Here is a 25,556-nt window from a genome sequence, read left to right as displayed (position 1 = left end):
TTGGTGGAAGAGCCGCACAGAGACAAGCTTAGGGCGGAGCGAAGGTTCCAGGACTGTGGGCAGATTCTCTGAGGAGGGGCAGCCTAAGGAGATTCATCTGTGAAGGGCGAGGCTTCCAGGCCCAGGAGGTAGGGCCGGGCCCCTGGGAACGTTGCAGAGGAAGGCAGCCCAGCCCAGGCGGTAGCTGTAAATTGATGGGAACCTCTAGGAGGGAACTGACCAACGACGCCTCCCCACCGGGTGAGTCTTCCCTGCTGGGTGAGGTTTCCCCACAAGGACGGTAAAACCAGAGACTCAGGCCCAAACAGGCCTTGCCTCAGCCCACAGCCTAGGTCCCCTTTAGATGACCATTGGTCAACAAGTGGAGGCACCTCTGCCCACTAGCAGGGAATATACCCCACCCGAAGGCCACCACTCCTAGAGAGGCAGCTTCTTTGTGGAGCACTGCATTATCAACTTCCTCCAAGACTTCAGGCTACTGAAGGCTAAGGGGGGATATATATAGAAATCTTCAGGGACATTGTAAGTCAATAGAGGAAATCTGCAATATCTCAGCGGTCCACTGATACCTGAACAATATGAGAAAACAAGGAAAGAAAATGCTGCAAACAAATCTAGATGTTACATCAATAAAACCCAATGACAGCATGGCAGAAGAAATGACAGAAAAGGAGTTCAGAATGTACATAATTAAAATGATCAGGGAAGCAAACGATGAGATGAAAGAGCAAATACACGCACTGAACGATGAGATGAAAGAGCAAATGCAGGCATTGAATGATCGCACCAATCGACAGATAAAAGAGCAAATACGGGAAGCAAAAGATCATTTCAATAAAGAGTTAGAGATATTGAAAAAATACCAAACAGAAATCCTTGAAATGAAGAAAACAATAAACCAAATTAAGAACTCCATAGAAAGCATATCCAATAGGATAGAACACCTGGAAGACAGAACCTCAGACATTGAAGACAAAATATTTAACCTTGAAAACAAAGTTGAACAAACAGAGAAGATGGTAAGAAATCATGAACAGAATCTACAAGAACTATGGGATATCATGAAAAGGCAAAATTTAAGAATTATTGGGATTGAGGAAGGCTTAGAGAAACAAACCAAAGGAATGAACAATCTAGTCAATGAAATAATATCAGAAAATTTCCCAAATCTGAAGAATGAAATGGAAGATCAAGTACAAGAGGCTTATAGGACTCCAAATACACAAAATTACAACAGACCCACACCAAGGCACATTATAATGAAAATACCTAACATACAAAATAAAGACAGAATTTTAAAGGCTGTGAGAGAAAAGAACCAAATTACATTCAGGGGGAAACCAATACGGATATCAGCAGATTTTTCAATCCAGACCCTAAAAGCTAGAAGGGCCTGGAACAACATTTTTCAAGCCCTGAAAGAAAATGGATGCCAACCAAGAATCTTATACCCAGCAAAACTTACCTTCAAATTTGATGATGAAATAAAATCCTTCCATGATAAACAAAAGCTAAAAGAATTTACAAAAAGAAAGCCAGCATTGCAAAACATTCTCAGCAAAATATTCCATGAGGAAGAGATTAAAAACAAAGAAGCAAATCAGCAAAGGGAGGAATTATCCTAAAGGAATTGTCAAATAAAGGAGGAACCAAGTTGTGTCAAATAAATAAATAAATAAAATTTAAAAATGAACCATATGACCGGGAAACCAAATCATATCTCAATAATAACCCTGAATGTTAATGGCCTGAATTCATCAATCAAAAGACATAGACTGGCAGATTGGATTAAAAAGAAAGATCCAACAATTTGCTGCCTGCAAGAGACTCACCTCATATAAAAAGATACCCATAGACTAAGGTGAAAGGATGGGGAAAAACATACCATGCACATGGACTCAGCAAAAAAGCTGGAGTATCCATCCTCATTTCAGATAATGTGGACCTCAAGCCAAAGTTAGTCAGAAGGGATAAAGAAGGTCATTTCATACTGCTTAAGGGAAGCATAAATCAGCAAGATATAACAATCATAAACATCTATGCCCCAAACAGTGGCTTATCCATGTATGTCGAACAAATCCTTCTCAATTTCAGAAACCAAATAGACCATAACACAATAATACTAGATGATTTTAACACGCCTCTCTCACCACTGGACAGATCTTCCAAACAAAAATTGAACAAAGAAACCATAGATCTCAATAACACAATCAATAATTTAGACTTAACGGACATTTATAGAATATACCATCCAACCAAGAGCGAATACACTTTCTTCTCAGCAGCACATGGATCCTTCTCTAAAATAGACCATATATTATGCCACAAAGCTAATGTTAGCAAATACAAGAAGATAGAGACACTACCTTGTATTCTATCAGATCATAATGGATTGAAGTTAGAAATAAATGAAAGAGTAAAACACAGAAACTATTCCAATCTCTGGAGATTAAACAATATGCTATTACATGATGAATGGATAACAGAAGATATTAGGAAGGAAATTAAAAAATTCTTAGAGGTAAATGAGAACAAAGAAACATCATACCAATATCTCTGGCACACTATGAAAGCAGTACTTAGAGGGAAATTTATTTCATGGAGCGCATTTAATAAAAGAAGTAAAACTCAACAAATAAACGACCTAACACTACAGCTCAAAGCCCTAGAAAAAGAAGAACAGACCAGCACCAAAAGTAGTAGAAGACAGGTAATAGTTAAATTCAGAGCTGAAATCAATGAAATTGAAACAAAAGAAACAATACAAAAAATTGACAAAATAAATAGTTGGTTCTTCGAAAAAATAAACAAAATTGATAAACCTTTAGCCACACTGACAAAGAGAAGACGAGAGAAAACCCAAATCACTAAAATTCGGAATGAACAAGGAAATATCACAACAGACAGGATTGAAATACAAAACATAATTAGAAGCTATTTTGAAAATCTATACTCCAACAAAATAGAAAATTTCGAAGACATCAACAGGTTTCTAGAGACATACGAATTGCCTAAACTGAATGAGGAGGACATACACAATTTAAATAGACCAATTTCAAGTACTGAAATAGAAGATGTCATCAAAAGCCTATCAACAAAGAAAAGTCCAGGACCAGATGGGTTCTCAGCCGAGTTCTACAAAACCTTTAAAGAAGAGCTCATTCCAATACTTCTCAAAATATTCCATAAAATAGAAGAGGAGGGAACCCTCCCAAACTCATTCTATGAAGCCAATATCACACTGATACCTAAACCAGACAGAGACTCATCAAGGAAAGAAAATTTCAGACCAATATCCTTAATGAACATCGACGCAAAAATTCTCAACAAAATTTTAGCAAATCGCATACAAAAACATATTAAAAAGATAGTGCACCATGATCAAGTGGGTTTTATCCCAGGGATGCAAGGTTGGTTCAACATCCGGAAATCAATAAATGTAATTCACCATATCAATAGACTTACGGTCAAGAATCACATGATTATTTCAATAGATGCAGAAAAAGCATTTGATAAAATACAGCACCTCTTCATGCTCAAAACACTAGAAAAAACAGGGATAGTGGGAACATTCCTTAACATTGTAAAGGCCATCTATGCTAAGCCCATGGCTAATATCATTCTAAATGGTGAAAAACTGAAAGCATTCTCCCTAAAAACTGGAACAAGGCAGGGATGCCCTCTTTCACCACTTCTATTCAACATCATTCTTGAGACTCTAGCCAGAGCAATTAGACAAACCAAAGAAATTAAAGGGATACGAATTGGAAAAGAAGAACTCAAACTATCCCTGTTTGCTGATGACATGATTATATATTTAGAGGAACCTGGAAATTCCACCAGAAAACTCTTAGAACTCATAAGTGAATTCAGTAAAGTAGCAGGTTACAAGATCAATGCTCATAAATCCAACGCATTTTTATACATAAGTGATGAATCTTCAGAAAGAGAAATTAGGAAAACCATCCCATTCACAATAGCCTCGAAAAAAATAAAATACTTGGGAATCAATCTCACAAAAGAGGTGAAAGACCTCTACAATGAGAACTACAGAACACTAAAGAAAGAAATTAAAGAACACCTTAGAAGATGGAAAGATCTTCCATGTTCTTGGATAGGAAGAATTAATATTGTCAAAATGGCCATACTACCTAAAGTGCTATACAAATTCATTGCAATTTCAATTAAAATCCCAATGACGTACCTTACAGAAATAGAGCAAGCAATTATGAAATTCATCTGGAAGAATAAGAAACCCAGAATAGCTAAAGCAATCCTTAGCAGGAAGAGTGAAACAGGAGGTATTGCAATACCAGATCTTCAACTCTACTACAAAGCAATAGTAACAAAAACAGCATGGTATTGGTACCAAAATAGAAAGGTAGATCAATGGTACAGAATAGAGGACACGGACACAAACCCAAATAAATACAATTTTCTCATACTAGACAAAGATGCCAAAAATATGCAATGGAGAAAAGATAGCCTCTTCAACAAATGGTGCTGGGAGAATTGGAAATCCATATGCAACAGAATGAAACTAAACCCATACCTCTCACCATGCACGAAACTAAACTCAAAATGGATTAAGGACCTCGGAATCAGACCAGAGACCCTGCAGATTATAGAAGAAAAAGTAGGTCCAAATCTTCACCTTGTTGGCTTAGGACCAGACTTCCTTAACAGGACTCCCATAGCACAAGAAATAAAAGCAAGAATCAATCACTGGGATAGATTCAAACTAAAAAGCTTTCTCTCAGCAAAGGAAACTATCAGCAATGTGAAGAAAGAGCCTACAGAGTGGGAGAATATCTTTGCCAATCATACTTCAGATAGAGCGCTAATCTCCAGAATCTATAAAAAACTCAAAAAACTCTACTCTAAGAATACAAATAATCCAGTCGACAAATGGGCTAAGGAAATGAATAGACACTTCACAGAAGAAGATCTACAAGCAATCAACAAACATATGGAAAAATGTTCAACATCTCTAGTAATAAGAGAAATGCAAATCAAAACCACCCTAAGATTCCATCTCACCCCAATTAGAATGGCGATTATGAAGAATACGAGCAACAACAGGTGTTGGCGAGGATGTGGGGAGAAAGGTACACTCATACATTGCTGGTGGGGCTGCAAATTAGTGCAGCCACTCTGGATAGCAGTGTGGAGATTCCTTAGAAAACTTGGAATGGACCCACCATTTGACCCAGCTATCCCTCTCCTTGGCCTATACCCAAAGGACTTAAAATCAGCATACTACAGAGATACAGCCACATCAATGTTCATAGCTGCTCAATTCACAATATCCAGACTGTGGAACCAACCTAGATGTCCTTCAATTGATGAATGGATAAAGAAACAGTGGTATATATATACAATGGAATATTACTCAGCCATAAAGAATGATAAAATTATGGCATTTGCAGGCAAATGGATGAAATTGGAGAATATCATGCTAAGTGAGATAAGCCAATCTCAAAAAGCCAAAGGACGAATGATACCACTAATAAGTGGATGATGACATATAATGGGGGGAGGGTAGGGTTAGTGTTAAGGTTAGAGTTAGGGTTAGGGAGGGTGGCAAATATGGAGGAAGGAAGGACTGTATAGAGGGAAAAGAGGGGTGGGAGGGATGGGGGGAAGGGAAAAAATAACAGAATGAATCAAACAACATTACTGTATGTAAATTTATGATTATACAAATGGTATGCCTTTACGCCATGTACAAACAAAGAACATGTATCCCATTTGTTTACAATAAAAAAAATACATTATTAAAAAACAAAGAAACAAACAAAAAAAAAAAAAACAGAATTTCCAACTCAGACTACCAGGGATTAGCTAAATAGAATTTAGGCAGGGAATTTTTTAAATTCAACGCTTTTTCGGTGAGACTCTTTAAAACAACTATAGTCTAAGGAAACAAACTTCTCGAATAAATAAAAATTTGTTATTCAATTAGAAAAAAAAAAAAAAAAGAGCGCTTGGAAGCTGGAAGTCAATCAGTGGATCTGCCCCGGCCCGCTGTGGAACGGAGTCCAGCACACATCTTCCATGTCGCATTTGGACCTGCCCATGGCTTACTCTTCAAACTGACCTTGGATTGTCTGTTGTCATTAAGAAACACATGTGATAAAGAGGTTGTCACTAGAGATCTAGGGCAGGATGAAGGGAATCATTAGAGGCAGACACTGGGAAAGGCTTACCCCGTTAGTTCATTCCTAAGTTTCTTTCTTCTTTAATTTTTTTGAAAAAAAAAAAAAAAAAAAGAAGAAGAAAAGTATAATGAAAACAGTGGTCATGGACATTGCATTTGGACTCCTAACCTCTAAGTGTTTTCTTCCTTCGAGACATTGGAGTTTTGAAAATTCGCCTGGGAGCTTTGAGCGATGCTGTCCTGGGACAGCATCGCGGAGGCAGAGAGAGGGAGCTGGCCTGGCCTTCCCCGAGGCCCGTCCCAGCCTTACTCTTCGCCCTCTCCCACCATCTCCATCCGCTGGGCTCCCACAGCAAGTCGCTGTGGTTGGGTGATTTCTGAGCAAGAGAGGTCTGTGCTTCCTGGTTCCGGAGGCTGGAGTCTGGGCGCCAGCCTGGTTGGCTCTGGCGAGGCGTCTTTCGCGATGGAGAGAACAGGCTGCTCTGTGGCCTCTTCCTACAGAGGCGCTAGGTCCTCCGGAGGTCCGCGCCCTCACGGAGCTTCTGCTGCCGTCACTTCTCGGTGGCCCTACCACCTGTATCGTTGCCTCGGGCGGAGGGGTCTCCACACACACGCCTGAAGGAATCGAGACCCTCGCTCCTGGTACCTCCCTTAAGATACGACCGGGGAACCCCTAACGAGGAGTGTCCTACTTCTTTGCTGGTTTGCTAGATTACAGTCCTTCTCCTGCTAGAGTTTGAAGTCCTCGACAGCAGGACAAAGCTGTGCCCCAGCCTGACACAGTACCTGGAAGGCACCACTTGCCTGTAAAGATCTGTCCGATGAATGCAGGGTCGGAGGAGTGGGCGGATGGGTCAAGCACTTCCTGCACAGAAGCCCCCCAGGCTTTCGACTGAGAGGTTCCATCCCTGCCTACGGCAGGTGCCGCTGGCATCTCCCTGAGGGCCGCCCTCATCCTCTGGCGTGTGTTCTGCGTCTTCTCGTCTTTCCCTGCGTCTTACACCTTCCTGCCTCCTGCTCCGTCCTTCCCTTGGTCTGAACTTTCCGAGGCCTCCTTCCACACACCTGCCTCCTTTCCTCTTTGTTTTTCCCTCCTGGAGGTCGGCAGCTGGCTGGTCATGCACACAGAAGTATATGGTTGGCAACCATGGCTCTGGCGGCTCAGGAGACACGACCTGTGCCAGGATGTGCTGGGTTGGATCCCTCTGCTGGGGACAGGGAAGGGGAGGAGGCCCTTTCTTATCTGTGTTCTGAGAAGCACTGACCAGTGCATAAAAAAGAAAAAGAGAAATCACTGTTCTTTTAGTTCTGACGACCTTGTCCTTGTTGTGAATGCGTCTGAAGAGCACGGTGGCTTTCAGTGGCTCACTCAGAGGCTTTGTCCTCTCAGGCACCAGCCTGAGGTTAGTTTTTACAGAAGCTCATGTTCATCTGAATTTATCAGGAAAGTCATATATGTATATATAAATATGTATTTATATACACAAATATATACATATGTGTGCATATATAAAATCTCAGATCAGTGTCAGAAAAATAGTCAAAGAGGAGAACTCTTCTCACTCTGTCTTTAAATAGGCAACACTTGCAAAATTTGAGGTTGGCCCAGGTATAGGAGCGGGCTACATGTTTAAAATTCAGAGATGTGACTTAGAACCAAAGGCGGTCTGAGCAGACAGACAGTCCTGTACCCACGGTGGGAGAACAGGGTTCAGCTGCACAGCAGTGGATCACTTACCATGTGCACTATAGATAAGCTGCGGGCCTCTCTCTCTCTCTCTCTCTCTTTCTTTCTCTCTCACTCTCTCTGCTTTTTAACTGTACCCCTAGGAAGTACTTATGATCTTCTGATATTTTGCCAAAAAATGGGTATTTGCCCTTGAACTTGAGGTAAGTGCCGTTCCTTCAACAAACCTGAAGATTCTGAGCTGCTCAGCAGGACAGCCACGTCCCAGACCCTACTGCAGGAAGGAGTGCAAGGGAGGGTGTGTGCAGACTCTGCCACAGGGCAGCAAGCGGCACTCTCCGAGGCCAGTGTGTGCCAGGCCCTCTGCCGAGCACTCCCAGGGTGGCACCCTTGAATCATTAGGACAATAATCAGCATGCAGGAATTCAGCATGCACTCTGCTCTCTTTCTTTCAGGGGTTTTGCATTGGATTTCACATATATTTTAATATTTTGAAAATTACCTAATGTCTCATTAAATCGCCGATGTTCCCATAGACCATCAATCAGAGTGAGCAGAAGTTCTAAGGCTTAGGACACTACTTTTCAAATTGATGTCTGCCCAGTGCCTGATCCTGTGTTTATTTAGAATAAGAGTTTGCATTCCCAATGAATGTTTAAAGTTGAGTTTTACTTTAAGAAACTATGGTAGATATAAAAGAAAAGCCAGAAGCTCACCAAACACTCTCCTGATGGTGTGTAATGGCTAATTCTGATCTTAGTCACTTCTTGACATTATTTCTGCATATTTGTATATGTAGTACAAAACATAGGTCAAGCTCAGACCTGTCTTAGGCTTTGGAGACTTGACAGGAAGAAACTGCCACCTTCAGTGAGGCTCACAAATATTTGCAATTGCGTTCAGTACTGAGAGCAGACGCTCATGCTGGCGCGGGATGTGACGGGAAGAGGAACCCAGGCTGAGTGACGCCTCAGGTGTTTCTGAACGCCTGATTGTGGTTGGTCACAAGTGGCCATCCACCCTTTCGGCCTCGGAGGTGTGGGCAATGCCATCTGCACCCGAGTCCCACAGGCATTGTTCTTCCCCTTCATGAACAAGGGGGACCCTGGCAGGATGATCCTCCCCTTGTGCGGGGAGGCCCCAGCTCCACTTTCTTTCCCGTTTCTTTCAAACAAGATACACAAGGCTCTTGGGAAAAGAGCACAGAATTGCAAAATAGAACACTGAACTCACAACTTGCTCTGTTTTTCTCACACTCTGAGGAACGTGAGGATGATCCCATGATGACTTCCACTTGAGAAGAACATAGGTGGAAAAGAGAGGGGCTTGCTTCTTGCTGGATTTTCGTGCCCAGCTCTAACCAACGCTCTCACACTTGTGTGCTTATGTCAAACCAGCCTGGGATATTGACCTTTGCTGTGGTTTGCATTTGAAGTGTCCCCCAAGAATCATGTGCTGAAGACTTGGTCCCCAAAGCAACCTGTGCAGCAGTGGGGCTTTGGGGAAGGGACTGGATCAAGAGGGCTTGGTCCTCACCAGTGGGTCAATCCACTGACAGCTGACCTGAATCCCCTGACACTGTGAGGCAAAATCTCTTCCCCCATCTAAGTTGTTCTTGTTAGGTATTTTGGTCACAGTGATGACCAGTCTAACCTGACTACTGGAAGACTTGAGCCATTGTTCCTGGTTCTGTCACTTAGGGTCTGAACGCAGCAGTTCTTAAGAATACATTACCAAATCTATTATTTCTTAACTACTGCATCAGGAAGTTTGTCCTGAGCTGATCACATCGGAGGACAAGACATAGAAATTTTACCTTTGGTTATAAAAACGAGACGGATTTTATTTTTAATGTGTGCAGTGAGGACTTTCTAAGGCTGGTCAAGTGCAAATCCCTGGCCCCTGGGAGGAAAACCTAAGTCGACTCTTGCTGTGTGGTGTCCTCTGCCAAGAAAGAATTCTACAGAACTGTGCTGAACACAGGCAGGCGTGTGACGGAGTCTACCTGTAGGCAGGAAAGGCTTCATGAAGAGACCCCAGGCATTTAAAAAATAAATCAGTTTTCAAGGCAGATAGAGGCCTGGGAAGCCCATGGCAGCCATCTATGAAACAATATGACTCGATTTGTCCTGGAAGTGCCAGCATTCTGGAGTGATTGTAACGGAGTGCGGAGTGCGGAGACCTGAAACATGAGACACTTACAGAGGCTTTTGTTACTTATCAAGCAACTCTGTGTTAAATGGTACTCCAGGTGCTCTCTAATGGGAAATTCATTCCACCCACCAGACTAGAAGGAGATACGGTCATCACTCTCTGGTTTTACAAAGATGAACCCAGGCTCCCTGGATCACGGAATGGGTGTGAAAATCTGAGCTCAGTCAGCAGCTTGGATTTTTAAGCACGCATATTCTGGAGAGAAGAGATTCCTGCAGTTTCACATTTAGGTTAAGGGTTTTATCATGTGTACTTTACAGAACCCTCAATGCACTTATAGCATTTGTATTTGGGAAGGTTGGACTTTAGAGGAGCAGTCAGAACATAGTTTCGCTGGTCAAGGCAAGAAATGGTGACATCTCCAAAACACAGGACAGTAGGAGTGAAGAAGAAAGATAGGAGAGCCATCACCAGGGCAGATCTGATGAGCTTCAAAGACTGATGGTGCATGGTGGGGCATGCATGGTGGTGACTGCTTGTGTGAGGACCTTACAAACCGATTGGTAAAGCTGGGATTGATAAAGACAGTTAACAGATTTCTTTGGCTCTGTCTACATACATATGAAAGCTGCTGTTCTTCAAATATCCTTAACCACTCTCTCGTCCCATCAGGGGATCCCTGGTGTCACCTGAGGCAATTGCTCTGCTGTCCCAGAGCACCTGAACTTCTCTCTGGCCCTGCTTTATGGGTGAGAGGAAGGTCTATTCCCATCCGTGTTAGTTTGCTTAGGATGATGTCACAAGGAGGCACAAAATGGTGGCTTAAACAATAGACACTTGCCCTCTCCCAGCCGTGGAGGCTGAAGTCTAAGATCAGTGTGTGGGCAGAGTGAGTACCTGCCCAAGGCTTTGAGGGAGAATGTGCTCTGGACCTCCTTCCTGGCTTCCGACAGCTTGCCGGCCATCTCCGGCGCTCCTCAGCAATAGCTCTGCCTTCATCCTCAGGAGATGTGCTTCTTGAGTGTGTCAGTCTCCAGATTTCTCCCATTTATAAAGGACTGGATTAGCCACCCACTCTACTCAAGCATGATTTCATCTTAACTGATCACTTCTCCAATGACCCTATTTCCATATAAGAGCACAAATAAAACATGGAACATCAACATGGGGATAGGGACATCAACATGGGACAGGAACATCAACATGGGACAGGAACATCAACATGGGACAAGGACATCAACATGGGACAGGAACATCAACATGGGATAGGGACATCAACATGGGATAGGGACATCAACATGGGACAGGGACATCAACATGGGATAGGGACATCAACATGGGGATAGGAACATCAACATGGGACAGGGACATCAACATGGGACAGGGACATCAACATGGGGATAGGGACATCAACATGGGGATAGGGACATCAACATGGGACAGGAACATCAATATGGGATAGGAACATCAACATGGGACAGGGACATCAACATGGGACAGGGACATCAACATGGGGATAGGGACATCAACATGGGACAGGAACATCAATATGGGATAGGGACATCAACATGGGATAGGAACATCAACATGGGACAGGGACATCAACATGGGGATAGGATAGGGACATCAACATGGGACAGGAACATCAACATGGGATAGGGACATCAACATGGGGATAGGAATATGAACATGGGACAGAAACATCAACATGGGACCGGGACATTGACATGGGATAGGAACATCGACATGGGACAGGGACAACAACATGGGATAGGGGCATTGACATGGGAAAGGGACATCAACATGAGATAGGGACATTGACATGGGAAAGGGACATCAACATGGGATAGGGACATCAACATGGGGATAGGGATATCAACATGGGATAGGGATATCAACATGGGGATAGGGACATCACCATGGGGATAGGGACATCAACATGGGACAGGGACATCAACATGGGGATAGGGATATCAACATGGGATAGGGACATCAGCATGGGGATAGGGATATCAACATGGGATAGGGATATCAACATGGAGATAGGGACATCACCATGGGGATAGGGACATCAACATGGGACAGAGACATCAACATGGGGACAGGGACATCAAAATGGGGATAGGGACATCACCATGGGGATAGGGACATCAACATGGGGGTAGGGACATCAACATGGGACAGGGACATCAACATGTGCACTTTGAGGAGATGCAATCCATCCCGTAAGACCATCTGGCTAAGAGCATCATGCATACTCACAGCGATGGGGAAGGTCCACACCAAGGTGCCCAAAGCACCTCCCTGCTGCAAGGCCCCCAGCCACAGCTGCCACCACTGGTGCCTTTTCCTCCAAGGGTGGCCCTGCCTGGGCCTCAAGCTCCTGGCAGTTGTTGGGCCTCAAGTCCCCCAGTCTCCAGGAGGCCGCTATAGAGCAGCCTTCACGTGTGCTCACACCCTCATGCACCCTCTCTGCGTGGGAGCCACCCTGGTCCTTGGAGTCTGGACCACAGGATAGGCCTCTTGGGAGAAGACCCTTTCTCTCTAGTCTCCATCCAGTAATCTAAGGTGCCTGGAGCAAGGACAGAAAACAGTGCAGAGGAAGGAGGCAAATGTAGGAGCATGCACTGGATTCTGGCACACCTGCCACCTGGCAATGTCAGGAGAATGGGGCCTTGGGAAGGTGAGCAGGTCCTAAAAGCAGGCCAAACAGTGCTTCCTATATTCTAATGACCTCAGTACATGGGTTCAAAGTTTTCTTTCTTGTGGTGGGTTTTCTTTGGGGACCTTTGCTGAACAGTGGTGTACCCTCTTCAGATATAGACAGACAAGCCTGCATTTGATTGTGAGTTTACTTCATGCCCAGAGTTTTATGTTTCTCCTTCATTTCACACATGCTGTCTGTACATTGTACTGGTCAAACAAGTTGTTTTACCAGGGCTCAAGAGCAATAAGTAGTGTTTACCTGGTTTGAGGTGAATTCCTCACATTCCGTAATGAATGGAACGTGTCCGAGCATGAAGCATGCACACATGGTTGCAGAATATGAATGCTAAAAGAGGGACTAGGTATGTCACACACTGCAGCTGTGTCTCCACTTCACAGCTGAGGCCATGAAGCCTCAGGAAGATGAAGTAGCTCACCAAGGCACCAAACTGGTAAATGGAGTTTTGTGATCTAAATGCACCTGGTACTGAAGCAGCTGTTCCTGCATCACCTCACTACACAGGTCACAGTGAGGACACTTTCAATACCGTAGACTTTTTGTTGTTGTTGTTGTTCTCTCTTAGAATTGCAAAGGTTGTTAGACTTTATGAAAAGTAAACAAAGTGAAGAAATGATAATCTCCAGTAGTGAGTCATTAATAGTCCAAGAAAAGCTACTAGCCAACTTTGAGATTCCACTCAGAGTCATTGCACTGGTTGCGTTTTGTCTGCGAACCCATTCATATAGAGCAGCAGATCTGCATCTGGATGTTGGAGGGTAAGAGGATGTTGTCAACATTATGCTAGTTAGTGGAGGGTGACAAGGATAATGAGCATGGCAGTAGTGAGGTCCCTGTTAGCAGAGGTGGCCAAAATGAGTTAGGCAACGGCATGGCCAAATGGTTTGGTAGATAGACGGACGGCGTCTAACTGGTCATGGATGTTCAGTATTTGCTGGGTGCATGAGTGAATGAATGAAGCAGCAAAAGCTGTGTTGCATTCATTGCCTTTTAAGTACCTCTTAACCCTGAGTATCTCTGCGTCTGTGATTCTCTGGTTCCAAATCTGGCCATAAATGAAAACAGTATGATTTTTTCCAAAATGTGTAACATGAAATGCATCATTGCTGACGGCGCGACAGACCCGCAATCTGACGTTCTGCGAGAGGAAATTCTCTGAGTGCTCAGGGCTGATATGAGTATGGGCTGTTTGGCATCATTCATGCCATCTGCTAGGGTGGCATTCTGCCTAATTGCAAGGTGGCCTGACAGGTTTAAGAGACTGTGCATGCCAATCACATTTGAGATTAGCTAGCTAACCTGCAGAACCCAGAACATAACAATCTGAAAAACTTACCCTGCTGATGAAATGCAACTTCAGATGAAAAGAGCATGCCTCATTAAAAACAGCCATATTTTTTGACAGTGGTAGGTGTCCTTCAAACAGCCTTTACTGAATTTACCTTTCCCTAAACGATCACTGCTATAGTGATCTCATGCCGAGGAGAAGACAGAATGGACAGAGGCCACGTTTTTACAGACAGAACCTATGACTCCTTACAAATAGTCAGAATGTCTCAAATGCTTCTGCTTGGAAACAAATAAATGCCCCAGGCTGCCAGGATTCCACAGCCCTGTCTTCCTACAATAAGCAAACATCTGTTACCCTAAAATTCAGTTTATCTTTTGGAAAAACTGCAGTGGGAGGCTTGATATGAGTGAATTTGCTTACCTTCTGGAATTGTCATGGAAAAGACCCAACCTAAGCATTAAAATATGTAGGTTACCAAACAGGAAATAGCACTTCTTCTTTGACTTTGAAAACCTGGGGATGTATGTTTAGGTTTAGACCTTCTGCTTATCCATGAGAAAGTAGGCTCGGGGACGTCAAAAGAATTGCTCAGGATCTGATAGGCAATTAATGTGGAGCTAAGGTTAAAATTCACCGCCCTGAACTTCAGAATATATTCTTTGGTCCTAACATCCTGTTTTAATGACATTAATTGTTTTGCTAGAGGAGTACATAATCGCTGGCTTTAAAAATGTCTAGATGAACCAAGTTACCTATTTTCCTTTTTCAGTAACCTGGTTTGGGCCTCACTGGCCATCGACAGAGACATTTTTCAACAGTAAAATAACTATAACACACATTTTGAAGATTTGGTGTTCTTCACCTTATATCCAGTCTTTGACATATTTAATATGGTTACTAATCCATTGTTTTAAATTATTGAATCTTTATTTTGAGTCCAGTTCTTCTTAGATGGCCTCTGCTTCCTGTATGCCCATAACACAGTACTGAATCCATAGTAGGAACTTAATAATATTCTGAACTGAAACAGATTAGTGAAATGGGAAAGGGTAGAGAAGGCAGGATCGGAAGACAAATGGATGTAAATACAAACGATGTTTTTTTACGGAAATCCAGAACTTTTGAGGGCATGTTCCTATCTACTGTTTCCACTAGAGTATTTTCTATTTGAAGGCATTTCTGAGCACACATGACTGGCTCCAAGTGTCATGGGCTGACGTTGACAGGAAAGTTAAGAAATTGTTTTCTCTGATTGCTGTCTTTGAACTCAGGTATTACTATGTTTGGTTTTTCCCTTTTCTGACTGGGCAGTTTTCAGAGTTTGTTATCATGTCCAGGCATTAAAAATGAACTTATTTCAGTCATTAAAAACTCCACCTGGTCTAAATCAGCACTTGGTCTCAGGGCTAGGTTGAAATGCTCACTACCCCACGGTTCAGGCTCAGCCGGGAGACCCAAGGCACAGGCATTGCTGCTGCTCCAGAGTGTGGAAGGGAAGCAGCTCTCCACAGGAAGGCAGACACCTCTGAGGGAAGCACAGACCTTCCCAGTGGAAGGACAGCCCTCGTAGAGAAGGGAGACACATCTCTGGGGTGATGCGGACCCTCCCAGGAAGCGCTGGCTCCTACTGGGGAGACAGGTCCACAGCCAATGGCAGGTGGAACCCAGGTGGCATCTGCCTACCTCCTGGGCGCTCTTCAAGTGTTAGCCGCTTATTTGCATGCTGCCCTGGGGTAGGGACAAGTTTTCAGTCTCCCCTCTTGGCAGACACTCCCACCCTCTCCCTGAGGTTCCCAGAACACTATAGAGGTGACTGAGATACAGCAGCGACTCTTGGGGCACTCCCTGCTTCCCCTCCTCCCTTCCGAGCTCTGATGGAGTCTGGGCTTCCCTTAATTAAAGTTCAAAGACAGGTGACAGATCAAGGATCTGAGAAGGAGATTTGAGTACTTCTTAGCAATTTCTCTGAAGGAGGAGTCTAGCTACTTTTTGAAGAAAATGAGGTGCTTGTCACCTGAATTCTCAGTGACATGAGATATTCATCTGAAAATATTCTGAGGTGTTTCTTTAGAAAGAAAACTTGCAATTACTGGTGCATTATGAACAGTTGGATGGTTTTGTTCAGAAAGCACCTGTTCCACGTGTTCAGCGCTCTGCATTACCCAATGAGTCAGTGCACCTTTGGTGATAAAAGGCGTTTCCTCTAGAAAAAGAAGCACAATAGTAAAATGTTCAAGTTTCTTTGAAAAAAAATGAGCATTTCTTTAGGAAGCTTATGGAAAGGCAACAAGTCAGTGTGACAGAATGAAACAGAGACCCGTGGTCTAGACGGAGGGAATGAGCAGCCTATGCCAACTGCAGGCTGCAGAGCTTGTTTGTGTAAGATCAGTGTTCGAAAGCAGCACTGCTATTTGGATAGCTTCCCCTTCTGTCTTGCAAAAGAATAGTATGGAAGTTTCTCAAAGGGTTGTTTTAGGATTTGCACAATGTATCATAAATAAAATCCCCAACTGGCACATAGTGATGTTTTTTAATCTATGAAAACATTGCTTGTTCTTTATTAAAACTATAAGTAAACATATATTCTGAACAATACATGTCTCTTAAATTTAACTCACAAAAAAATGGGGTTAGTTTTATTTGCCTCCATTATATGACTGGGAGAGCTGAGCCTAAGACCATTTGCCAAATTGGCAAAAACCTTTCTTCAAAGACACATAGATCCCTAGTTTTTATCTGAGATCATGATTGGTGAATAAAATCCCTTTGCAGAGCTGAAGTGCTCTTTGACCATAGTCTGGGTCAATTATGATCATTTGGCCAGGTCTGTGCTTCTTGCAGGGAGGCCTTGTCACTAAGCCAAGCCCTTTGGGCTTCATGTGGCTGCGATTAGACTTCCCTGCCATTAGGCTTTCAAAATCCAGGCATATGGTGGATAAATCCACCCCAATGGAAGGGGTAGGGAACAGGAAACAGGAGAGAGAGAGGGCCAGGTCCGGGAAGCTGCTGGATCAGCAGCAGACCTGTGCACATCAGTGATGACTTCCACTATGTTCTGTTGACTTCCATGCTATTTCCCATTTTTGAGCAGAATAGGGTGAAGCAATAGCAGCAATAAAGCAACGTTTCTGTCAGTCATCTGTCTTCCCGCCCACACATGTTCTCACCATCACCTACATACAAGCACAAGTAATTCTGAGTGCTCAGTTTCTGAATATGCGAAATGAGACCAAGATTGTCCTAGAACAGCCACAGGACCATTCCTAGAGGCTGATAAAATTCAGCACCGTGCTTAGACTAGGCGTGAAGCAGCCCCAGGGGTGTCACTCCATGTCCCAGGCTGAGAGTGAGGGCTATGGACCTGTCACCTTGGGTTTTCAGCTAAACTACTTTCAGGACAGTATTAAATGTTCTTCTCTGTGTTAGGTTGTGTGGTGGTACTCAAGAACATCCGCAGGGCAATCCTGAAGAGGAGAGCTTGGAGTGATCGGCAGACGTCAGGAGGAGGTAAAGCAACAGGGGCGAGGTAGGGGGAAGAGAGGATGGATGAACTCCTGCCCTGCACACCAGAGGATGCTCAGGACTGTAAATGGGGTGGAAGCTCCCCTGACTGGGGTGGATCACATGGCACAGCAGGTTTAGCAACGAGAGCCCATCCTGGCCAGCACTGGTCCAGGCAGATGAGGCCTGCCAGGAGACAAGTGTCATCCTGAAAACCAGGTCCCAAGCATGTAAGGGATTTTACAGAAGGAGATTCTCCATCGGGGGCTTTGAGACAATGGGGGAAGGAAGCTTGGAAAATGGGAAACCCCTGGAGTGACAGAGGCCCCATTTGACTGTAATAAAGAAACAGGGACCTACTCACTGCCAAGACCTGAATTAATCCAGGGATAAAAATGAGCCTGCAAAAGGAGCTCAGGTTCCAGTGGAACACCACCTGCCAACTCCCCAGTTGTGACGTTATGAGACCCTGAGCAGAGAATCCAGCCAGATTCCAGCTGGACTTACCAACTGGTGAGCTAATAAATACATGCTTTTTAAAAAATAATAGTTTATATTGCAATGTAGATTATATACCATAAAAAATATTATTTTAAACTATAAAAGTCAATGTTTAAAAATTATGATATCCACAGTTGCCCGCTATCTAATATTACCACCCCACCACCACCAAAGAAACCCTGTACTCACAGCAGTAGCTGTGGCTCCTCCCACACCAACCCCCACCACCAACCACACACTCTGTTGCACAGATTCAGCTGTGCCTGACATTTCCTATAAACGGAATTGTGCATCATGAGATCGTATTTTGCTGACTCCTTCTTTTAGTGTACTTTCAAGGTCCACACAGGTAGCAATATCAATACTCCTTTCCTTTTTGACTGAATGAATCACCACTGTATGGGTGGAGCACATCGATTCATCCGTTCCTCGGTCCATGCACATTTGGTTTGCTCCTCCTCTTTGCCCAGCAGAACACGGACATGAACATTGTTGTCCAGGTATTTGTGTGGACGTGTTTTCAGTTCTCTTGTGCAGGACACTGAGCAGTGTGATAACTCTATGCTTAACGTTTCGCAGAAGCTAACATACTTTCCAGAATGATTGTGCCATTTTGCTCCTATGATAGCAGTAGACCAGGGTTCAAATTCCCCACTTCCCCGCCAACATTTGCTATTGCCTTTCTCCTTTGGAAATATGTCTATTCCAATACGTTTTCGTTTAAAGATCAGGTTATTCATCTTTTTATTGTTGAACTGTAAGAATTATTCATGCGTGTATTCTGGATCCAAGTCCCATATTGCATATATGATTTGAAAATATTTTCTGCCTTTCTGTAAACTGTCCTCAGGTTTTGAAGGTTTATTTAGAAATAAAAAAGCTTTTAATTTAGACACAGATAAATCCATCCAAATTAATTTAATCACTTGGGCTTTTGGTGTTGTAGTTAAGAGACCATCACCTAAATCAAAGTTACAGGGTTCTACCCTGATGCTTTATTCTGTGAGTTTTACAGTTTTAGTATTATAGTTAAGTCTCTGATGAATTTTGAGTTAATTGTGGAAGATAATGCAAAATAAAATTCAGGAATACTCCTGTATGTTCATGGTAAGTTGATTTTTCACAAGGTATCAAGAACATTAAATAGGGAAATATTTTTTCAACAAATAATGATAGAAAACTGAACTTCCACCCATGCAAAGAAGGAAGCAGAATCTTGATCCCGTCTGTGGCTCTGTACCTCTAATCTGATGTAATGCCACACTGCCGTCAGCTTTGGGAATGTGAATGCTTCAACTTTGTTTTTTCTAAACATTATTTGACTATTCTTGGTCCCTTCTCAATACAAATTCCAGGATGAGTTTGTTAATTTATTATTTAAAACATCAGCTGGAAGTTTGGTATGGGTCACGCTGACTCTGTAGATCAGTTTGTAATTTTTAACAATGTTACCTCTCCTAATCCATGAATAAAAGCAGTCTTTCATTTTGGGTAGGTTTTCTTTTATTTCTACAGTTCTCAGCAAACAACACTTGCGTTTTGTTAAATTTTATCCTAATTATGTTATTCCTTTAGGCGCTATTTTAAATGAAATTGTTTTCTTAATTTCATGTTTCACCTGTTTATTATTATGTGCAGAAGTGTAATTATTTTTATATTAATCCTATGTTTTGTACCATCACTCATTATTATATATAATCATCTATATGTATTCTTTAATTTTTTAATATAGAAGATCATGCCATCTGCAAAAAAAATTCTTTTACTATTTTTTCCTTTTCCAATTTGGATGACTTCTATTTTTTTCTTTTTCCTGCCCAGACCATCCACTACAATATTTAAGAAAAGTAGTGAGAGTGAAAGTTCCTGATTTAAGGCAAAACATTTTCCCCAGTCTTTCTTTACTAAGCATTATCTTAGTTCCCTCTCTCTCTCTCTCTCTCTATCTCTCTCTCTCTCTCTCTCTCTCTCTCTCTCTCTCGCCCCCCCAACCCCCGCCTCTGTTGACAGATATTTTTATCATGCTGAGCAAGCTTTTCCCTAGTCCTGTGGCTGAGTATTGTGGTGGAAGGGAGTAGAATGTTGTCATCCTTCCCTGTCCTCTGTGTGATCATGATGGGGTATTTTCCCTTTATTATATTAATGTGGCATATTACACTTATCATTTCTGGTATGTTGAGCCAACCTTGCATTCCTGTGTTAAATGCCAGTTGGTCATGGTGTATCACATTTTATGTATTTTCGGGACTCAGTTTGATGGTATTTTGTGGAGGATTATTGCATCTGCTTTTATAAAGATATTGGTCTATATTTTTTTTTTTTTTTCGTTGCAATGTCTCATTGTCTTAGTATCAGAGTAACACTGACCTCAAAACTAGAGGGTAAGTGTTTCCTTCCTACCTCAGCTTTGCAATAGCTTGTAAAAGATTTTAAACATCTGGTAGAAATAACTTACAAAGCAACTGGGCCTGTATTTTCTAAGTGGGGTGTTTTGCTTTTTCTTCAATTATTGATTCAATCTCTTTATTTTTATAAAACTGAAGAGTCTTCTCCCTGTTTTCTTTGATTAATCTGGTTTGTCAAGTACCAACTCTTGGTTTTGTTGGTATGTCTATTTCCTGCTGTTTATTTCATTTTTCTAGTTTTCTAAGAGGAGTATTAAGATGTTTATGAGAAATTTCTCTTCAGTTTTAAAAAGGCATTCATATCTATAATTTTCCTACTCAGTTCTGCTTTAGCTATATTCCAGAAATGTTTTTATGTTGTTTCTTTTCCCATAATCTGAGTATATTCTAAAAAAATATGTAGAGTACATTCTAATCTTATTTGTGACTTTTTCCTCTGGACCATATGTTATTGAGGTGTGTAGTATTTAAATTCATCGTATTTGAAATATTTACCCAAGTTTCCTTTTGTTATTGATTTCTAATCTTATTCCAATATAAACAAACAATAAGACTGCTTTAGCAGACTGGTTTATGGGTCAGCACGTGACCTGCTGTGGAGAACAGTCTGTGCGTTCTGCGCTTACTGGTCAGATCTAGTTGAGTCCCGGTGCTGCTCGGGTTATCTTCTCCCTCTTCTGTCTTCTCCCTAGCTCTTATATCCATTCTTGACAAAGGGCCATTGAGTCTGCCACTGTTTCTTGAAGGCCAGTTCTTCTTTCAATCCTGCCACATCTCCCTCTTGGGTTTGGGGGCCCAGTGGTTCAAGGCAGACAAGTTTTCCTAAGGAATGGCCCTTTTGTCCTTGTGAAATGTCCTTCTTAGTGTCCCTACCAATTCTGTCTAGACTCCGTTTTGTCTGAGGACAGCATGGCCTCTCCAGTTCCCTCATGGTCCTCATGTTCGTGGCCTGTAGTTTTGTCACCTTTATTTTTAGCCTCTTCAAGCCTTTGGTATGAAGTGTACCTCATGTGTCCTTCATAGACAGCGTGTGCTGCAGTGCTCCTCATCCACAGAAGGTGTGCTCCTGAGCCTGACACCTGGGCGGCACCTAGCCCCACGCATGCCATGGACTGTCCTATGCATGCACAGCCACAGCAAGTTTAGCTTATAAAGTGGCACGGTAAGAGATAAAAACAACTAATAAAAAATAAAACAATTGAAACAACACACTGTAATGAAGTTATCAGCATCTGATCTCCCTCTGTCTCTCCACAGATTGGAGCACACTGTCCTCCCTCTTTTTCTGCTGGTATCTAAGAGATGAAGTGAAATGACATGAATAAACAGGCATTTATCACTCACCACAGCCACGACGTTGGCAATCTGAGGTGCAACAGCAAAGCTAGCACAACTGTTACTCTCCTCACAATTTTACAAGTAGAAAATTTGCCCTCACCATAGATTTTGGAAATTTTATCATACTTTTTTTTTCCTTTTCTTTTCTAAGTAGTGAACGTTTCACTGAAAAGATGTATGTTATGGCTTCTCTTTGGCATATCTGAATTCCAGCATCGCTACTCTTGTGGTTTGAAGCCATTATTATGGAAAATAAGGCCACCTGAGCACCAGCAGTCTGTCAGCTGACATGGCTACAGAATGACCAAGAGGTGGGTAGCATATACAGGGTGGACATGCTGAACAAAGGGCTCATTCACATCCAGGTGCAGCAGGTGGATATCGAGCATAATACCATGCACTGTAAAACATACGCATTATCTATTTTTGGAATTTTTCATTTAATATTTTTGGACTGTGTTTGACTGCAGGTAATTGAACACGTGGAAAGTTCAGTTTCAGATAAATGGACACTACTGTGGATAAATCATTTGTTTAATCCTTTCTTCCACCATTTATTTTTGATTGGAGTGTTTAATCCATCTGTATTAAATGTAATTACTGACAAGATGAGATCTGTGTCTGCAATTTCAATATTTGTCTTCTTAAATTCTCCTTTGCTCCTCTATCTTGACTTCTTTTATGTTAAATACATATTTTATGGAACTTTCTAAATTTCTTGTTGTTTATTCTACTATATATTTTGAAGTGTTTTCTCAGAGATTTTCCTGGAAGTTACAATTAGCTTCTTAATTTATAACACCTAGTCCACATGGTATCTACTTAATTTTCATTGTGTGCAAACTTTTCTTCTACAAAGTTCCATTTTCACCCCTTCATATGAGCTTGTATCATGAAAATGACATTCTTGTACAGTATATGCCCATCAACATGATTTTATAATTACTGCTTTAGGCAGTTTCTTTTCAATCATGTAGAAGGAGCAGAAAACATATTTGGACACTTCTAGTTTGCCTAGTTTTTCCTCTGCAGATGCTCCTCCTGAACATGAATTCCTCTCAGGATTTGCTCCCAACTGCAGCCCTGCATGCTGGAGTGTCCTCTCCACAGCCTACTCCCTACAGCTCTTCACACAATAGCCAGAGCAATCTGTTGGGAACACAGAGTCTTACCATAACACACTCTTGATTAATCACCTGCTACCACAGCTGGCTTCTCTGTGCAATAAGAATAAAATGCAAATACCTCGTCCTGGTCTGCAGGCTGCTCTACCGCCTAGACCCCTCCACTACCTCCGGCCCTTCTCCAGGCTGCACTGCAGCCCCACCAGGGAATCTTCCCTCTGTTCTTGCAACACCCCCACTCCACTCAGCACAGACGGGTGCATGTGCAGTTCTGTGGTTTAGACAGTGTTCCAGACAGTCACGTGACGAGTCTCTTACCTTTCTGATCTCAGAGAGATCTTTGTGGAAACTCTCGAGAGAGCAGCCTCTGCCTCTTCTTTAACTCTTCATTCTCTCATCTCGAGTTTAATTTTCTCTCGTCTTGAATGGAATTTTCTTATGTTGTCGGTATCAGAATTTGTCCTATTGTGCTGGCTGTCCTCTAGACAGTAGGACACACAGGAGGATTTATCTATCTTCTTCCCTATGTCCCAGTCGCCTAACAGAACACGTCAACCGCATAGCAGGTGCTTCAAAAACACTGGTAGGATATCTGGTGGTATTATTGAAAGGTAATTGAGAAGCAAGAACATGCTTTCTCTCTGTATCTTGTACATTTCCTCACTAGCATTTTGAGGTTGAATTGCTATTTCTTGGGTAACAATTTTTACATTTTTAACTTATACTGCATCAAGGAACGCGGAGAGAAAATGTAGTCTCTTTACACTTACTAGGGAGATGGAAAACAAAATTCCGAGCAGATAGGATTGAGCATAGCTGCCAAGGGGTTACGTAGCCCAGCAAGGGGGAAACGATGCACGTGGTGGGGTGCGAAGGTCCACACAGCCAATGCCAGCGATTTCAGAAAATTGATCTGTTAATGCTAGAAACTTCAGTCTTATATTTTATTTTTAAATCACCTTACATATATCTCATTTGTTTTCTTACATATATCTCGTTTGTTTTCTACATATATCTTATTTGTTTTTTCTGTTCAAAAAACAGCCCAGGGGACATGCCTATGTTATAGCTGAGGACAATAAAATCTGAAGGCTAAATGTAGAACAGGATAGAAGCTCCAGGCCTGAGTGAAACTATCACCAGGAAAAAGACAATGACATCAGTGCGCCTGGATTGTTACCCAAGCTGCAATGAGAGGGTCGAGGTCCAGATGCCAGGAAAAGCCGCTGACTGCACGCAGAGGCCGTTTCTAGGTGGATCATCTGTAGGCGAGGTCCTTGAGGGATGGAGTAACATATTCTAGACATTCTAAATGTGTTCTTCTTCCTGTCTTCTTATTTCCTGTCCGGTTCTTTCTGGCATGCACATGGATGCACTGCTACAGAGTTTGATCAGCGGCTGTTCAACCCCTAAATAAAACAACTGCTTTCAGAAACATGCTCTGAGTGTGGGCCAAGCCCAGCGCTAGCAACACGACCGGGCGTCCTGGTGGAAAAGCAGATGCTGGAGCAAAGTGTGTGGTCTGTGTCCTGGCTGAGGTCAGAGGTCAAACCTTCTTCACTTAGAAATTCCGAGTGCCACAGACCTAACTGGCAGCTTTGCTGTAAGCATTAAGTGAGTTTTAACACAAGTGAAAGACCTGAAGGAGTGTTGGGGTAGAGTAGGTGTCCGGGATGGAATCGTTTCTATGGATGTGTGATTAAGATGAAGAGTCACATCGCGCACCTCTTCACGGGCCTGCAGGGTGCTTGGGTAGCCGCATCCCACCAATAACTGAGGCACAGCCAAGTGCTGATGCTGTTTAAAGGCTGTAAGTGAAATGGTACTCAGAGGGGGGAGCGCAGACTTGGAGCTGGAGAGGCAGGGACGATTCATAAAAATGCCCGGGGTAACTGTCCTCCAAGGCGGGCATCCGCTAAGGTGAGCGTGCTCTCTCCTCGCACACTCCTGGGTGGTGGCGCGGGCTGACGGGGTACAGTGAGCGCTCTGGTCCTCCCTCGCTCGCCGTGCTGCCGCTTGGCCCCCACCGTGCAGAAGCTTGGATTCCTAACAACGGGAAGGAGGAGGGAGGTACTGGGGCAGGCACACAAGCCCGGTGCGGGGCGTTTCGTTCAAGGCCTCCGTCTGCTTGCATCCCGCGAGAGACCAGAGAGAAGGCCTGGCAGGGCCCAGGCCCAGCACTGGGTGGGCTCCCTTCCCACTTCTCCCGGCTCCTCCCCTTCCTGAGTGACATTCACGCTGCTGTTCCTCGGGTGGCACAAGATGCCTTTGCTCCTGCGTTTCTCACATCTCCTCTGGCTGCATTAGGCTGCCATCAGACACTGTCCCTTGACCACACTCTCCAACATCGTCACCGTGTCACCCTGCGGCCTCTTAGGTGGCTTCGTTTTTCTTCCAAGACTTATTGCTACCAGTTATTGAGCACAGGGTTGTATTGTGTGCAATACGTCAACATTAAGAACAAAATTCTTTCACGTCAGAATCACGACTAGCGAGCTTTCTCTTTGGACCACTCACAGATACTAACTAACTAGCATTTGTCAAGAAAGATCCTGAACACAGAGTCAGGGAAGAACAGTGAAGGCTGGCAGAGAGGGACAGCAAGCAGTGCGACCACCACCATCCCAAGCAGAGGTTCCCCGTGGACAGTGCGACAGGTGAAGTTTGGCT

General features: G+C 43.1%; 1 long non-coding RNA gene across 1 annotated transcript in view; it reads left to right on the top strand.

The window, feature by feature from the left end:
* Positions 1-23,865, top strand: part of LOC306644364 — a 75,135-nt gene extending 51,270 nt beyond the window's left edge. Inside the window, exons 2-3 of the long non-coding RNA XR_013759358.1 lie at positions 17,444-17,524; positions 21,682-23,865. This is a non-coding gene — a long non-coding RNA (uncharacterized lncRNA). The remainder of the gene's footprint in view (positions 1-17,443; positions 17,525-21,681) is intronic.
* Positions 23,866-25,556: the final 1,691 nt, after the last annotated feature.

The sequence above is a fragment of the Sciurus vulgaris genome, assembly GCF_902686455.1.
Source record: "Sciurus vulgaris genome assembly, chromosome: 14".
Lineage (NCBI taxonomy): Eukaryota > Metazoa > Chordata > Mammalia > Rodentia > Sciuridae > Sciurus > Sciurus vulgaris.
The sequence above is the reverse complement of the archived record's forward strand: the minus strand, read 5'-3'. Positions and strand labels throughout refer to the sequence as shown.